Source organism: Aegilops tauschii, chromosome 1 (assembly GCF_002575655.3).
Source record: "Aegilops tauschii subsp. strangulata cultivar AL8/78 chromosome 1, Aet v6.0, whole genome shotgun sequence".
NCBI lineage: Eukaryota > Viridiplantae > Streptophyta > Magnoliopsida > Poales > Poaceae > Aegilops > Aegilops tauschii.
In genome coordinates, this window is record NC_053035.3 from 464307128 (window position 1) to 464312679 (window position 5552).

The 5552-nt window shown below is 43.5% G+C and overlaps 1 pseudogene; it reads right to left on the reverse strand.

Annotated features, from left to right (window-relative positions):
* Positions 1–423: 423 nt before the first annotated feature.
* Positions 424–1615, reverse strand: LOC109781473 (BTB/POZ and MATH domain-containing protein 1-like; annotated as a pseudogene).
* Positions 1616–5552: the final 3937 nt, after the last annotated feature.

Consider the following 5552-nt stretch of genomic DNA (forward strand, 5'->3'; position numbering starts at 1 on the left):
GTTCAAATTGTGATTAATGAGGCATGGCATGATGATGAAACAAAACTATCTATTGATGAATGTTTTGGTCCGGAATATCCTATTGTCCAATATTCCAACCTACTTCAATCAGACAATATCAAAAACATCTTGCATAGATTCTTTGAATCTACCGGTCTTATAGTTAATTACAACAAATCCTCTCTTGCTCCTATGAACATCTCTAATGATAGAGCTGCAGAAGTAGTTCAGCACCTAGGTTGCAAAAAAGAGAGTATGACATGCACCTATTTAGGATACTCACTGGTAGTGCTTTGATAAATTCAAGGAGCACACAAATAGAAAATGTGTAACAATAAACAAATTGTTTAGTTCGAAGACTATAGTATTTTAGAGAACACTAGCGAGCTAGGAGAGATTAATGTTCACATATAAGATGAGCTATTACATAGAAGATATAATTAAGGTGATGCATATCATCACATACAGAGATCATTTTGCAAAATCCCGCTCTTGGTAGAAATATCATGGGAAACTAAATTGGAAGCCAAATGTTCATTATCTATATAGCTAATCAAGGATGAGCATGCTAAATTTTGCGGGACTTAGTTGCCCTCTCAAAAATATCAACTATGATAGCAGGACGGGATCTTTTGAGTTTAGCATACTCTTCACTTTCCACCACATCTTGTACTCTATTTGGAGAAGTGATAAACTCAAGGCAAGCATTTTTGAGTTGGTTGCAATGATAACGGTCAGCTAGAGCTAAAGTAGTAGTGACATTCTGAACATTAAGATTCTTGCAAAGGATGCTCTCACATATGACCTTCATCCTCTCCATGGCATACCTATCTGCGGCCACGACCAAGTGCTTGACCATTTCTTCACCATCATCTCCATAAAGATGTCCCATGGAAGGTAATGAATCTGTGTAGATGAAGTGAAGCAATGCACTGAAAATAGCAGGCTGTATACCTTCTATGTTCATGGTCCGCCTTGTCTTGTCGCCCATCGGCCCAAAGAGAACCGCTTTGAAGACCGGTGACCGCATTGCAAGCACATTCTTGTGTGCATGGAAACTCTCCCCTCTAACCTCGAATGTGACATCTGTTTCCTCCCCCGCCTTAAGTAATTCTCCGAGATTATTAGATAGGTCTGAGGGAGGCACTTGAATGTCAACGGAAGTCGCCGTTACTGCCACCTTGGATTCTGCTAGAACTGTGATAGAACATTCAATCACAAGGTTGTCATCCTGCAGGTACAATGATGGCTGCAGGAAGTCTTTGCCTACATAGGGTGGCGGATGAGAGCGAAACACTATCGGCATCTTTTGGGAGAGCAACACCAATGGCGGCAGCTTGTTGGCTTGGTCGACCAACCTGACCTCGAAGGACGCCCTCACCTCGGAGTTGGTGCTCACAAAATCTAGGGAAATGGACGCATAGTCCCCAATTTTCATCTCCATCTCCCCATCGGGGTATTACTCAATGCGCCACAAGTATCCGCCAACATCGAAGGCGGCGGACGACAAGTACCTACCAACGTCGAGGCCCCTTTGAAGGCTGTAGCCAGCAATCTTGAAAGTGTGTGTTCCTTGGACCACAGAAGGGGTGCATAATGATGTTAACGCCCTCATTCTAGGCCTTTGGGGCTCCTCCGAGATTGGAGTTTGTGCAAAGAAATTCATGGGGGTGGTTTCTGGATGGGGAGAACTGCTCTCAAGCCATCAAAGTAGGGGAGGTAGGCGCTAATTGGCTGGGGAGGGGTTGATGGTGATGTTGGCGCGCATGGGGAAGGAGGTACGGTGGCACTACTCGTGAGGGAAAGGACGCGCGGCTATGGAGTATGCCTACCGTGGTCCAGCCCTACCCCTATTTAGGGCTCTCGAGTACTACCGGTCGGTTCACAATCAAAACACGCTTTATCTGTGAATTAATGTTATGTGTTATCCTAAAATGCGCTTTAGCTGTCAATCAATGTCATCCCAAAATAAACTTTACACCCAATGGCCAGACGGCTGAAATGCGCTTTAGTCTCAACTGTCAGATTCGAGGTCACACCGCCTTAGCCATGAATCAATGTTATGTGTTATCTGAAAACACGCTTTAGACACGAATCAATGTTATCCAAAAATGAATTTTACTCCCAATGGTCAGATTCTCGGTCAAAACACGGTTTAGCCATGAATTAATGTTATGTGTTATCCAAAAATGTGTTTTAGCTGCGAATCAGTGTTATCGCAAAATGCACTTTAGTCCCATCGGTCAAATTCTCGGTCAAAACACGCTTTACTCCCAACGGTCATTTTTGTGGCCTAAATGTGCTTTACCATTGTCTCGAACGTGGTGGTTATGTGTCAAACAAAGCAAGACTGGTGGTTTACTGATAATCTAACCTTGTGATTGTTTCTTGTAATTCACTTGCGTGGATTTGGAGTTAGTGGTCGTTTGCGAGGAACGATAAATTTCCAAAGTTTCCCAATAGTCTATTCTAAATGGGAAATACGATAATGGAGTCACTTCTTATATGATGGAGTTTCTCTACTTGCCAATTTGAGAGTTACTCTTAGGTTGTAACAATAGAGAAACTGTATGTGGGCCAATAGATCTTCAATGGATGGTCCAGATTGGCGAAGTGAGAGCTAGTAGGAGGCTAAAAAACCAGAAAATTGAAAGCCACCGGTTTAATATAGCAGTATTTTTTTGAATGGTCACTTGGGATCAAGTCCCCACCTGAATATTTTCATTCATAGTTGCCTATGGGGATTTGAAGCCTCTACAAGATAGGTTCCAACACTACAAAAAAAGACGCATCTGTGATGATACGGCTTTGTCACAGACTCACATTAGATCGTGTTTTCTGTCACCCATGTACATCCATGACATTTTTATGACAGAATCAAGATAGTCATACATGTGTTGTCGGGGATGTGTTCCATGAGAATAATCCATTTGCTGGGCCGACTCAGGGGATCCTCGTCAACAATGAGACATAGGAGTCAACATGCACATCCATCATCGAATGAAGATGCTCTATCGGCGAGCCAAACTGCGTGCGGCGCCTGGCTCCAGCTGGTCCCGCTGTTCACTGCGCCACCTCATGCAGCGCCAGCGACCTTCTTGCGCGGCGAACGTGAACCAGAGAGCCGAGGCCTCCACCGCTACGAGGGATCATGCATCGGGAAGGGTCAAGGAGCTCCTAACCGACGCTCTCAGTGTCGGTTTAGCTTACTAGCGCTCGAAGGTGATGCTGCTGGGCCAGCCCAGCAAAACTTCAATCGGTCGCACGAGACACGAAGTTTGCTCGCAGATGGATGTTTTTGAAAGTTCACAAATTTCAAAAAAGTTTGCACATTCATGAAAAGAGCACAAATACAAAAAGTTCATGTATTCACAAAAGTTCACGAATTCAAAAAGTTTGTCAAATTGAAAAAAGTACACTAATTTGGAAAAAAGGCCGTGAGTTTGAAAAAGTTCATGGATTTGAAAAAGTTTGCATATTTTAAAAAAATTCTTGAAATTTTAAAAAGTTAACATATTTTAAATAAGTTCATGGATTTTTGAATTAAAAAAGTCATGAATTTGGGAAAAGTTCTTCAATTTTTGGAAAAAGGTTCACAAATTCCAAAAGAAACTGAATTTTGAAAAAAAATCATGGATTTGAAAATTTTCATTGATTTTGATAAAAAAGAGTTCAAAGTTCGAAAAAGTTCATTGATTTTGAAAAAATGTTCACAGTCTTTTAAAAACATCAATAGTTTGAAAAAAATTCACTAGATTTTGAAAAAGTTCATCGATTTTGAAAAAAATGTTCATCAATTTTGATAAAAAGCTCACCAATTTGAAAACAGTTAATTGATGTTGGAAAAAAGATCAAGTTTGAAAAAATGTTCACGAATTTTGGAAAAATTCATTGATTTTGGAAAAAAGTTCAACAATTTTGAAAAAAAGTTCACAAACTTTAAAAACTTATCCATTTTGCAAAAGAGTTCATCGATTTTGACATAAGTCCATCAAATTTGGAAAAAGTTAGCGCATTTTTAAAGAGTAAAAAGAAAAGAAAAGCAATAAAGAATAAAGAAAAGATAAAATAAAAAGAAAATGATGAATTGATCCCAAATAAAAATTTACAAATCCTTCTTCGGAAAAAACCGGGAAAAAATCTGACTGAACTGAGTTGCCGTAACACCTTGGATTTTCAGTCCTGAAAAATTCTTTTCTCAATTTTGCTTCATATTAGTACGTATAAAACAATATATACTAAAAAATAGTACATACCACCTAAAGAGTAGGATATATATTATCCAAATATTTTTATATATAGTACATAGTACACGTACATAGTCTCGGTTTTGACTAATAGTACACATGCAACATACAAACTCACATGAGTATATCTATATAGTGTGTGTGTTTATATATATAATGGTTGTTGTTGCTTCTTATAAAACAAAGTTCTTAGTGGCTAACGATGGCCCAGTGCCAGCGATGTCTCCAACGACTCCGGTAAATGATTGCTTCTTGGTCGCTTTTCCCACGCTGGCGCATTGGACATGTTCAACCGCAAAAAACGCGACACGTGCACACGAGACCCACTCACCATAAGTGCTACCTTATCTCTCCCCCAATGCACCACATCCACTCTCCTTTTCCTGTGAACAATCTCTCTTCTCCCTCTCAGTCTCTCGCTCGCAACGGTTGTCAGCGCCATTGGTGGCGACGAGGAATGATTCCAGGAAGTCGCTAACGGCGAAATCTGGCGGCAAACGCTCGCTCGTACTGCCTCGTCCACCGGCTGACACGTCTCTGCCCCAACCAGTGCCTCCGACGAAGATGGGAGAGCTGTGGCGGCGACAACTGTAGTCACGCATTGTTTCGGTTGAATATATGGTTTTGTGCATGTATATTGTATAGCTTGACCCACCTCCTAGTCATTGTACGGTTGAGGTTGTGGCTCACCTTGTACTCCATATATACGTGCGCTTTGCACCGCGATCAATACATGGTGAAGCATTGTCAAACTCTCGTTTCCAACATGGTATCATACCTACGATCCTAACCCTAACCCTGTGCCGCCGCCGCCGCGATCTCATCACCGCCGCCGCCGCCGCCACCCCCCGCTGCCGTCGCCGCCGCGACCGCCGCCCCGTGTGCGCCGCCGCCCCGCTTCCGCCCCCCCCCCCCCCCCCCAACCCGCCGCGCCGCTTCTCGCGTGACATCGCCGCCCTCGTCTCCCCATGGCCTCCCCTGGCTCCTCCGGCACCACCCGCAGCCGCCGCACCAATCCGTTCGAAGGCCCCGATCCCGTCGTCATCCGCGACCTCAACATCCTCGCTCGGGTTCCCGTCGTCCTCGACCATCTCACCTCCACCTACTATGCATGGAAGACGTACTTCTCCCTTGTGTTCCGGGAGTACAACATCCGGGATCACATCGATGGCTCCGTGGATTCCCGCTTCATGGAGGACGATGAGGAGTGGATGTCCATCGACGCCACCCTCATTCGTTGGTTCTACACCACCATCTCGAAGGACCTCTTCCACATGGTGGTCTCCGCCGACGATGATACTCACG